Source organism: Carassius carassius, chromosome 6 (genome assembly GCF_963082965.1).
Source record: "Carassius carassius chromosome 6, fCarCar2.1, whole genome shotgun sequence".
Taxonomy (NCBI): domain Eukaryota; kingdom Metazoa; phylum Chordata; class Actinopteri; order Cypriniformes; family Cyprinidae; genus Carassius; species Carassius carassius.
The window spans coordinates 36,476,757-36,490,181 of NC_081760.1; the positions used below are offsets into that span (position 1 = coordinate 36,476,757).

A 13,425-nucleotide genomic window follows, 5' to 3' on the forward strand; every position below is an offset into this window, starting at 1 on the left:
CACTAGCATTCAGAGTTAAAAAAAAAAAAATTGTAAGTAGTGTCTTTTGCTCACCGAAGCTGCATTTATTTGATCAAAAATACAGTAAAAACTAGCCTAGAAATCTAGACGCACCCTAGCGGCAGCAAAATGTATTTCGCAGCCTAGAGTACAGTCTAGCAACTCTCAATACACCTTCTAGCAGCAAAAACCCAGATTGGGTCAGGCCAATCACGTCGTGTATAGAGCAGGCGGGGCGGGCTTAACATATGACGACAGAGAGTTGCGACGGCTGCCACTTGAAAACAAAGAATGGCGGCTGCAGCTGTTGAACAACGATCTTTTGAATCGGCTTTGGCCGCGACTCTGGAGGACTTGGAGTTAAGTTTCTCTTTAAGAAAAGAGCAAAGAACGGCACTTAAGTCATTTTAAAAAAAAGGAAGATGTATTTGGAGTTTTGCCGACTGGATACGGAAAAAGTTCAACCTTCTTCGTTGCTCTGATTGGTTGTAGCGCTATCCTATTGCGTGCAGAGGGATTTTGAGAGACAGCCGTTTGTCCCGCCCCTCGGAGTAAGCCTCGTCTATGGAGCGTTTCCAGACTAAACATCTTGATGTAAGTCTGGCTGGCCAGGCTAAGTAAAAACAGTAACATTATCAAATATTATTACAATTTCAAATAACTATTTTCTATGTGTATATTCTCAGTACTCTGTCTTGTGTTTTGCTGCCCACATGCTTTCCATGACCCCGTTTTCCCTTATGTGCAATTATGTTTATTACTCCCAGGTGTTTCTCTTCATCCCCTCCTCATGTCTTGTGTATTTAAAGTGTTTCTTGTTCTCAGTTCTTTGTTCTTTGGCGACATATTGAATGTTGTCATTCCCCTGATTTCTGTAGGGGTTGGATGATGAAACCGCAGCTGTGATCTCCCAACCTATTATTTCCCCTTGATCGAGTTGATTGATCTCGTCCTTTATTTAAATGGTTCTGAACTCGGAAGTGGAAGAAGTAAAGGCGAATCTCAAGTCTCCTCATCCAGCCCCTTCAGGACCATGGCATGTTTCCCCAGCTCACCCCCAAGCCGGGAACCCCCACATACCTCATCAATGGCTCTGCCCCCAAGCTAGGGAGTCCCCGAACTCTCCAAAGGTCCACCATAGTCCTCAACCCAGGAGCACTTGCCGTTCCTCAGAAAAGCCCGCCGGCCGCTCCATTGTCAAACCGTTCACCCTTAACCAAAGGAGGAGGATGAGGAGGAAAAGACTGTTCTCAGCCCTCATCGTCGCCCCCAAACCAGCTCCAGTGTTGGCTCCAGTCCCTGAGTTTAGCCCAGAGAGGGCTCTAGTCCCAGAGTCAAGCCCAAGGAGGGCACCAGTTCCCACATCCAGCCCAACGAGGGCTCTAGTTTCTGACTCAGGCCCAAAGAGGACCTTAAGGGTTGATATTTCCCCAAGTATTTTTTTTGGATTGGGGGTGGGGGGTAATGGTGGGGGCTCCAGCTGTAGAGGCTTCCTGGTCCACCTGCTCTGCCATGGCACCCCAAACTGTCTGATATACCATGGAACGGGAACCGCTCTAGAGGCCTGCTGTCCCATGTCTGTCCTGAGGGGCCTCCACGCACCTTCCAGGAGTGGAGTGTAATGTCAGTCCTGTGTCTGGTGTTTTGGTCCCGACACGTTTTCCAAGACTCAGTTTTCCCTCATGTACAGTACAATTATTTTAATTGCTCTCAGGTTTTTCTTGTCATCCACTCCTTATGTAATGTGTATTTAAAGCTTACCTTTTTCCTGTGCTCAAAGCAGAATTTTCAGCATCATTGCTCCAGTCTTCAGTATCACACGATCTTCAGAAATCATTCTAGTATGCAGGTTTGCAGCTGAGGAAACATTTCTGATTATCAGTGTTAAAAACAGTTGTACTCTTTTGATAGAAACCATGATTTTCTCTGACTTTAGATCAGTTTAATGCGTCTTTACTCAATACAAGTATTTATGACCTCAAATCTCCAAATCAAGTCAAATGGAGTGCACTAATAATGACAAACTGCTCATTTTTGTGTGAATTGTTCTTTTAAACAGTCGTAACTATTGTTTTCTCTACAGGGGAGGAATGAAGCCTGTGAAACCTGTGAAATGAATCAAAATACATGTGAGACGTCCATTGTGTTTTCTGAGTACAGGGACGAATACTGTGTCAATCTGACTGGAAAGATTGGACAGAGATTTTTCAATCTGAGAAGCAGCTGTTTCACAGCAGACATAAGAAACTGTAAGTGTGATTTCAACCAAACAGACTTCACAAGGCAGATAATAGTGGAAACAGAGCATCCATGTCAACAGAGCTAAAATTAAGACATTTTATTTATATATTTTTTATGTTGTAGTTCAATGACTTCACTACTATTTCAAAACATAGCAACTAGTCATAATAGACAATTGGTAGATGCATCCAAAGCTTTTCTGTGTAAAAGGGAATTACAGAAGTAAATAGGGCAGAGTATATGTGTTATTTTATTATTTGGTGTGTTTAAATGAAAGCAAGTACAACACTCTGGTTATATTATTTTTGTCCTAATTGTAAAAATATTATGGAATGAGGACTCCTGTTTTAGCTGGAAAAAGTGAAAAAATGTCTTGATGGATTTTTTTTTCTTACAGGGTTCCCACACCTTGATTAGCTTCAAATTTAATGACCTTTCGTGGACTTTCCAGGTCCAATACCCTCAAATTCAAGGACTTAATGTGGGGACACGTTTCAAGTGAGAGCGAGGTTACATCGTGTTATCTTGCAGGATACATTGTTACAGTTTTCATGTGTCAAGCACAACTATGCGCCTGTGCTCCTGTCACCTTGTTTTTCAGAGCTCACATTCACTCCAGATCTGCTTCCACAAAGAACAGCAGCTGTAATGATTTAAGAGGCTCACGCTGTCAGTTTTTTGTGCTTGTGTTTATGTCCATGTTTGTTTTATTGGCACCTCAGGGTTTAGTCTTAACACCTGACTTAAATTACTTAACTAAGTAGCTGATTTGTATTGTTGATTTTGTTGCATTTTTTATGTTTGACTTGTCATGCTACATATAATGAGCACAACACTTTCCTATAGGTCACTTCAGTCTGCAGGCAATGTAATTTGTATGAGTTTGATTAGTTTTTGTAGCATTTATTAAACTTCATCATTTAACCCTGTATCCAAAGTTATTGTTAGTTAAAAATCAAACCATATTTTTCTTGTCACATTCCTGTCATTCGTAGGTTTTTTTAATATAAATTAATATTCAGCAAGAAAGCATTCCTTGCGTCACCGTGCATCACTCAAAAATGGGTAAAGAGGCGGGAGCTGGTTGCCAAAACCATGCCCACCTAGCGCGACAATCCACCTGTCAGTCAAGTGGCCACGCCCTTAATTAATGCAGAACTTTAAAGCTTAATATGATTTAAACGGATGAGTTATAAAAAAAAATTCACCCCCCTCACATTTGTCATGAAGGGTAAAATTAGCTATATAGACCAAAATAATTTTTTTAACCTGTAAACGTGTTTTTTTCTGCTGTAAAGTTGGGCATTTTAACATGGGGAGTCTATGGGATTAACTCCGTTTTGCAGCCAGCCTCAAGCGGCCAACTGATGAATTGCAGTTTTAGTCACTTCCGTTTTGGTTTCACGAGAGAGACCGGAAGTTTGCCACTTGATTAATGCACATTTTATTTGTTTTCAAAATTTGTTTCAATGTAAGATTATAAAACATAAAATAACCTGTATAGCTGTTTTGTCCTTCATTATCAATCATTTGCAAAAAAAAAAACACCAGTGAAGAAGAAAAAGAAACAACAGATACTAATGCATGTAATTTAACATGATCATCTGACATGAAACAGCATCAAAACTGTAACGGAATAAATGGAATAAAATGTCGACCGATGAAGAGGTAATGTTTACAGTCAAGCTTTGGGGTGTTGATCAACTCCATCTACATTTTGATTATCCTTCTGATTCCAATTCATAGTCTTTTTTCAGCTTTTTGTTCAAAATGTTATTTCTTTATTTTTTTTACGAAACTTACCCACATTAAAGTGTTTAAAGAAGAATGCATGAAACTAGAATAAAATGTTTTTGTTTACAAGCAAATACCCTGTTCTTTCTTTGGATGTCATGTTCAGATATTCATATAACAACATATATATAAATTAAAACCTAAATAGGGACATAGTAATATCCTAAAAATATGATGTAAAGTTCACTTAAAGAAAACTTATGAGTATACTTGCAGTATAAAACTACTAAACTAGTAGTTTACTGAGACTATACTTCAAAGTGTACAAAGTATTTAATTAGCAAACTATCAGTATCTATAAGTTAACTTTTACAAACCCGATTCCAAAACAGTTGGGACACTGTACAAATTGTGAATAAAAACAGAATGCAATGATGTGGAAGTTTCAAATTTCAATATTTTATTCAGAATACAACATAGATGACATATCAAATGTTTAAACTGAGAAAATGTATCTTTTTAAGGAAAAATAAGATGATTTTAAATTTCATGGCATCAACACATCTCAAAAAAGTTGGGACAAGGCCATGTTTATCACTGTGTGGCATCCCCTCTTCTTTTTATAACAGTCTGCAAACGTCTGGGGACTGAGGAGACAATTTCCTCAAGTTTAGGAATAGGAATGTTGTCCCATTCTTGTCTAATACAGGCTTCTAGTTGTTCAACTGACTTAGGTCTTCTTTGTCACATCTTCCTCTTTATGAAGCACCAAATGTTTTCTATGGGTGAAAGATCTGGATTACAGGCTGGCCATTTCAGTACCCGGATCCTTCTTCTACTCAGCCATGATGTTGTAATTGTGGTCTGGCATTGTCATGTTGGAAAATGTTAGGTCTTCCCTGAAAAAGACGACGTCTGGATGGGAGCATATGTTGTTCTAGAACTTGGATATACCTTTCAGCATTGATGGTGCCTTTCCAGATGTGTAAGCTGTCCATGCCACACACACTCATGTAACCCCATACCATCAGAGATGCAGGCTTCTGAACTGAGCGCTGATAACAACTTGGGTTGTCCTTGTCCTCTTTAGACCGGATGACATGGCATACAAGTTTTCCAAAAAGAACTTCAAATTTTGATTGGTCTGACCACAGAACAGTTTTCCTCTTTGCCACAGTCCATGTTAAATGAGTCTTGGCTCAGAGAAAACGCCTGCGCTTCTGGATCATGTTTAGATATGGCTTCTTTTTTGACCTATAGAGTTTTAGCCGGCAATGGCTAATGACACGGTGGATTGTGTTCACTGACAATGTTTTCTGGAAGTATTCCTGAGCCCATGTTGTGATTTCCATTACAGTAGCATTCCTGTATGTGATGCAGTGCCATCTAAGGGCCCAAAGATCACAGGCATCCAGTACGGTTTTCCGGCCTTGACCCTTACGCACAGAGATTGTTCCAGATTCTTTGAATCTTTGGATGATATTATGCACTGTAGATGATGATAGCTTCAAACACTTTAAAATTTTTCTCTGAGAAACTCCTTTCTGATATTGCTCCACTATTTTTCGCCGCAGCATTGGGGGAATTGGTGATCCTCTGCCCATCTTGACTTCTGAGAGACACTGCCTCTCTGAGAGGCTCTTTTTATACCCAATCATGTTGCCAATTGACCTAATAAGTTGCAAATTGGTCCTCCAGCTGTTCCTTATATTTACATGTAACTTTTCCGGCCGCTTATTGCTACCTGTCCCAACTTTTTTGGAATGTGTAGCTCTCAAGAAATCCAAAATGAGCAAATATTGGGCATGACATTTCAATATGTCTCACTTTCAACATTTGATATGTTATATATATTCTATTGTGAATAAAATATAAGTTTATGAGATTTGTAAATTATTCCATTCATTTTTTGCTCACAATTTGTACAGTGTCCCAACTTTTTTGGAATCAGGTTTGTAGTATAATTGCAGTACAAACTACAAATATAGAAGTAAACTAGTTAAAAGTTTGCTACTGTTATACTTAAAGTAGGGGAGTATTGCAACAGTACACATACAAGTATACAACTTTACTTAAGTATACGTAATAAAACAAACTAAATGGACTAATGTATACACTATATATATATATATATATATATATATATATATATATATATATATATATATATATATATATATATATATATATATATATATATATATATATATATATATATGGTCTGGAATCCTGCATGTAATGTGATATAACATCAGATGGCACTATAATATTGTACACCGAGAGCTGAACTCTATACTACATTAAATGAAGGTAAAAACCATATCCGCTTTTAAAAATTAAACGCGCCTGAACAAACCTGCGATTCTTGTTCAAAACTGCAATGGTAGTGTGCCTGTGTAGTGTGTAGTGTGTTGTGTGTGTGTGTGTGTGTGTGTGAGTGAGAGAGAGAGAGAGAGAGAGAGAGAGAGAGAGAGAGAGAGAGATATACCTGTAGTAACAGACCAGTAAACGCCTGTATCGCGCCTGAGGGAGTGCTCGAGGCACGTCATTTCCCTGGAACCCGCGCGCTCCTCACTTGTGTTTGTGTCATGTAGCTCTGAAACAATACAGATCCTAACGCAAAAGTGTTTCACTACACTTGGAGAACAGTGATTTTGATAGGATTAACATTTTATACTGGAAGGTATAATTTGTGACTACTGGATTGAAACTCGCTGGCAATAATGCGGATACAGATCTATATCAGTGTCACTGTCTTGATCCTGACCTACACATCGGCCTCAGAGGGTAAAATGAGTTTATTTTATCTTACATTTATTTTAAAAGTATAGAAATAATTTGTTGTTAATTGAATATATAAAAAAAATTGTTTTAAGTGTATATATTTTTAATATATTTCATTTTTAATCTATATAGTTATCGATCTTTTTATTAGGCTATTACTATCGTTACTATTTAACCCTCTGCTGACATGTCCCATGTCCTTTGCTCGTTGTCAGACAGCCAATGCATGGCTTGGGTATGTTTAGATTATCTAATTAGTGTTTTATTAATTGTTTGGAATGCTTTTTTATAGTGTTATACAATATAGGTGTTTGCTATTATTTTATATTAACTCTAAATGGCATCTTATGTGCTTTGTGAATGCCTACTGTTTTCGAGCAGGCTTCTTTCTTATCTGTTTAGGGTTGTCGCTTTGTGTGCTTGCATGGCTAATGGTCGAAATGTTATTTGATGTTTAGTTATTGTGCTGTTTCGTTGTTGTTGTTTCTTTTCAAGTTTTTTTTTTAAATGACTGCAGTTGAAAATTAGCCAGCTGGCTAACTCTGTTGATTAATGTGTGTTAAAATAAAATAAAATAACAGTGGGATGGCACAGTATTAGATCACATTTAGAAGCGAGGCTCACTCAATACACACTGGCAGATATTTTTCCATTCATCTGACATCTGAGATTATTCTTGAGTGTAGGTGTAGGTGTGTCAAAAACTCATCAAGAAGGACGCAAATCCAACCCTTTACTGTCAGTTCTGTTAATCACAGTTTGACATCTCACACATTCCTGTCATTCCCAGTTTAATGTGTGCTTTACCACAGCTCTGATTGTCTGGACATACCATCATGTCACGCTTTGTACTCGACATATGACCTAAATCCATGAAGCAGCTCAAAGTTCATGCATTTCACAGCTGACTTATGAATCGATCTGATTAGACTGTATAAATTAATGCGAAAATATGATTGTGAGGCTGTAAAATGAAATTATTCGACTACACAAAGAGATCGGAGTTACCCATTTTAGTCAAATAGCCTATTTGTATGGATTTTCATTATTATGCAACAGTCAAAACCACACAGACACATACAACATTATTTTAACATATTCCACACCAAAACATGCATATACACACCCTTTAAAAGAGGAGGGGGGCTTCAGATATGACTTTAGGGGTTCAGATATGAACACATTACAATGCTAAATACTCAATCTTATGTCACATAACAGCAGTAAAATAGGTTTTGAATGTCAACTTTATAGGGGTTTAAAACACATCTGAAGATAAAAGCAGAGCAAAGTACAAAATACAAGATATAAAGTTGACATCAGACAGAAACTGGCCTGAGTTGATGAGTGTGTGACAGGTTAGATGGCATCTGTTAATAAATGGCAAGTGTGTGTGTGTGTGTGTGTGTGTGGAGAGCAGAGCCAGTGGGAAGGGAAGGGAAGACGGTTTTGATATGTGTTGTGTTTACCATGAGAAGGGTCAGCAGGGGTCATGGACCCTGTAAAGACTTGTTCATACTATCTCAACAAACACCAACAACCCTTGGAAATCAGTGTTTGTTTTCAGGCCAGTCTGAATCATTTCGATATATAATTTTCTAAAATAATTTAAGAAAATAAGAAATTAATACTTTTATTTAATTTATTTATATAATATAATATAATATAACATAATATAATATAATATAATATACTACATAATATATATATATATATATATATTTTTTATTTTTTTTTTTAAGAAATGTATACTTTTATTCAGCAATTGATCAAAAGTGACAGTGAGGATAATGTTTTCAAAAGTATTGCAAAGAAATGCTGTTGTTTGGACCTTCTATTCATCTGAGTATGCTGTAAAGATGAAATTGAGCAGCAAATCAGCATATTAGAAAGATTTCTGAAGGATCATGTGACACTGAAGACTGGAGTAATGATGCTAAAAATACAGCTTTGAAATCACATAAATAAATTAAATGATAAAATATATTCCAACAGAAGACAGTTTAACAGAATAACATTTTAGAGTATTGCTGTTTTTACTGTACTTGTGATCAAATAAATACAGCCTTGACAATATACGGAAACATTTCACAAACATTTAAAACAGTACTGACTCCAAACTGCAATGTATTTTCAGTAAATAAATAAATTGTATACTTAATACACCACTTATGAAATAACTGCGCTTCAGTTTTTGAATATATCATTTTTCAGGCATTACAGTGCACATGAGAATTGTGTTACTTTACTGAGCTACTGACAATAAAATGTGCTTAACTGTCTTCTTTTAAGAGCAATGTTACAATGCACAGAATCGTAATGGTTTTAAAAACAGCCTTCATTTTAATTATACAAAACATATTTCATTATTTAAATTTGGTCCACATATGTCTTGAAAGAGTTGGGCTTTTTTACAGTACTCTGAATGGGAATTATGAGCATTGTTTTGCGTAGCATAATAAGAATGTAATATAGACGGAGATCATGCAAACAGAGAAAAGAGCATGTGATTGATTCAACACTAATATGATTGTGTCTCTTGTAGCTGCGAGTCGTCCGTCTCCTCCTGCGAGCGTGTCGATTCAATGTGACAGCTATGGAGTCGAAGTTCGATGGGAATATCCTGATCTCGATCAGGACGTCCAATTCCAGGTGAAGGTGAAACACGATTTCAATGAAAGGTAAATCATCTGAATTAAAGAATCCTATTCTTTACCAGCTAATAAAAACCTTTTATAGTCTCTAAATGATTTTGTCTGCCATCATGAGCTAACAGATATGTATTTTTTCTCAGTTTAAACACACAAAAACTTACACGAAGTCTGCATCTAAACATATCCAGTATGCTGTTTTATCCAGCATTCAACCGCTACATTGTCACAGTCACAGCGCTGCGAGGAGGAGAGGAGTCAGAGCCGACCCCATCAGATATCTTCAGCTATAATAAATATACTACCGCCAATATTAAGTGTATGTTTAGCCTGTGTTTTTAGTGGAAATATCATCTATCATAGCAGTATAATCTAACTGTACTACCGTGTGTTCAGGTTATTTGGATTTTCCTGAGGTTAAACTTTCTCCCAAAGATGGCAAACTTCACGTCCAGTTCATCAACCCTCTTCAGCTGTACAGAAACTCTCCAGCTCTGCGCGGCTTCACCGATAATCTGCAATACTGTATTGAAACAGAAGTAATGGTCACCTTCCTGTCTGCTTGCAGTAATAGTTCTACCAAATACAAAGCACCTCACTTGAACAATCTTCAGCAGTTTTTTTCTATATGATAATCATTTATAGCTCCAATAAAGCAACATAAAAGTAGTTCAAATGACTGCTTTGTGTGAGGTCCAGATTCTAATTTAACTATTTACCTTCAAATCATTCCTGAAAATATTAATGTACACTAGTGTTTCTTCTGCTCACCAAGGCTGCATTTATTTGATCAAAAATACAGTAAAACAGTAATATGTGAAATATTATTACAATTCCAAAAAACACTCTTCTATGTGGATACTGTATATTGTAAAATGTAATTTATTCCTGTGCTCAAAGCAGAATTTTCAGCATCATTGCTCCAGTCGTCAGTATCACACGATCTTCAGAAATCATTCTAGTATGCAGGTTTGCAGCTGAGGAAACATTTCTGATTATCAGTGTTGTACTCTTTTGTGAAACCATGATTTTCTCTCACTTTAGATCAGTTTAATGCATCCTTGCTGAATAAAAGTATTAATTTAACCAACAAATCTTCTTGACCACAAATCTTTTAACAGTAGTATATATCTCAAGTCAAATGAAAGGCTATAATGACAAGATGTTTATTTTTGTGTTAACTGGTTGTAACTAGTTTTTTTTTTCTCTACAGGGGAGGAATGAAACCTGTCAAACCTGTGAAATGAATCAAAATACATGTGAGACGTCCATTGTGTTTTCTGAGTACAGAGGTGAATACTGCGTCAATCTGACTGGAAAGATCAGACAGACATTTTTCAATCTGAGAAGCGGCTGTTTCACAGGAGACATAAGAAGCTGTAAGTGTGATTTCAACCAAACAGTCTTCTGCTTATTTCTGAAGGCAGAGACAGTTTAAAAAAAGCTGGGTTGTTTCAACTTAGATTAGATTGGAACTTAGTGCATTAACCGGAGTCCTGCCATTACAAAACATAAATACTGAAGACACACGAGACAAAAACAGACACCGTATGGGTTCAATAGTGCAAACCTGAAACCAAAACTCAGTGATATATTTAATGATTTAAACCATAAATACATTCAGAAGCTAATATGATGAAATTCACTGATGTTTTTTGTTCTTCCGTCCAGATCCTCCGGTCACCGTGTACGTGTATCCAGTTCTGGGAGTCGTTTTAACACTGCTGTTCATGACTGCCATCATTATGCTGCTAGTGACAAAGTGCAACTCAGAAATAAAGAAGAAAGTTCTCCTTATGTCGCCCAACATTTTTGTAAGTTGCTCTTTGACCTGTTCTCATTCTTTTTGTGTACCCTTTTCAGTAAAGCATTCTGACATAAATTGGCCTGAATGTCTGAATTTGTGTAAGAATGGCATTTCAAACAAGTTAAACAAAATCAATTCCTTTTTTAACTATAATCAGCCTCCATCTGTGTATTTACAACACTGCTGCACTATCCGGCTTAACCAAGACACATTAAAATGATCATAATGTAGTTATGAAATGAATAGCATTACAATGGCACAATCATTTTAAATCAGCTCAAACTTTCCAGTTTTGTACACATCAGTTAAACATATCATGGCAGATACTATGAAAGCAGTCATAATAAAGATGTAATTGTGAATGTTGACTGTACAATTTGTCTGATTGGTGTCCTATCCATTTAACACCCCCAAAAACTACTTTACTATTAACATTTGCTTTTGGTCATTTAAGCTGAAACAAAATCAAATCTAAATATTTGCTAAAAAAACTTCTAAAAATACTAAACTAAAAATAAAAATTAATTGCAAGTACTAAAATGACTAAAACTGAAATAATAATAATAGAACAGCAAAATAGACATAATCAGAAATACAAACATAACAGATGATTGTGCACAAGTGGACTGTCTAATGTTGTTAGGTCCAGTGTTCCTCTAAATATCTTCTTTTGTGAAGAAAGTCATATATTTGAGGGTAAACATGCTGTGATTGGTCAGATCTGTCCTGACGTCTTTGGTGTTACCCAGCAACATTCCTGCACAGGGATGGATGACTGTAAACTTGTCTCTTTCTGGTTTGGTAGGATTTCAGTGAAACAAAAGGCGACAAGTGCAGAACTCTAAAAGTGGAACCAGAGCCTTGCAGCGCTGTGAAGATCGAATCAGCCAAGAACACTAAAGAACAAGACCTGTTACTTAAGATTAGTGATGAGGAATGGTCCTCCAGTACCAAAGATCTGAGAAGTGCTGACTCGGAAGTTAAAAACCCCTATGGGCCTAATGACCTTGTTGGAAGTGAACAGAGCGATCTGTCAAACTTTTATGACTGTCCACATGCTCCCAGATAAGAATAGGAGTCCTGGGGATATGGTGGAGAGTTACCCAGCCTAACTGCTTCAGAGGTACAGAAGTGAAGGAAAGTACCTCAAAGACAGCAGAATCCCTGTACCTATCGCCAGGGTGTGTTTTGGGAACACGTTGTGGGATGGTCCTAATCGTTCGAGTACAAGCCTTTGCGTGACATCATGAGATGGAATTCCCCCAGGTGTTCCGGTTTGTTGGCACAATGGAAAAACGTGCTTGGCATTTGTCTTCATTGGCACTCCTTTTATTCGAACCGAAACTCCTCATACACTTATTCAGGTTTTTTTTAATTCTCCTTATTATTTTGAGAATATCTTTGTTCATTAATACTTAGATTTTTCTACATACTGTAGTTTTATCTTCTATTTGAACAGAGTCTCATCCTGTGGCCTTGGAACAAAGTTTTACAATATCTTTTATAAGTGCTGCTCAGTTCATGTGGATTTATGCTGCATTCTTGCACGTCTCATAAGGATTTACTTCCATTGTGTTTTATTTGGTTCTGTTGGAAAACTCACGACAACTAATGGATCCTTGCATGGTTTTGTTGAGTTGATTACAGAAAAATACTTTATTGTTACATGTGACATATTGATGTGACATTGTATTATAGCTCACGATACCTGGTGCATATTTACAAAAAAAAACATTGATAATCATAAATATTTCTTGAGTATAAAATCAGCATATAAGAATAATTTCTGAAGGATCGAGACATTGAAGACTGGAGTAATGATGCTGAAAATTCAGCTTTGATCACAGAAATAAATTGATAACTATACTATATATTAATGTAGAAAGGGTTCTTTTAAACTGAAACAATGTTTTTTTTATATATATATATATATTTTACTGTATTTTTTATCAAATTAACGCAGCTTCGCTGAGCAGAAGAGACATATTTTCAAAAACATGCTGTCATGTTGGTTGTTTTTGTATGATGTCTGAGCTTTTAAACCAGTTTTCAATCATAATTTCCAACAAAGACGTGAAGGTTTTTGTCAACTCAGAGAATCGCTGTAACTCTGACATGATGTGAACACCGAGCACGTGGTCATGTAGTAGCAGATCTTCAGCCTGCTCACTCCATGATAAACCAGGAACTTTAGAGGTCAAAGTTGTT

The 13,425-nt window shown here is 36.7% G+C and overlaps 1 pseudogene; it reads left to right on the forward strand.

Moving 5' to 3' along the window:
• Positions 1-13,155, forward strand: part of LOC132141714 (interferon gamma receptor 1-like) — a 15,458-nt pseudogene extending 2,303 nt beyond the window's left edge.
• The last annotated feature ends 270 nt before the right edge of the window (positions 13,156-13,425 follow it).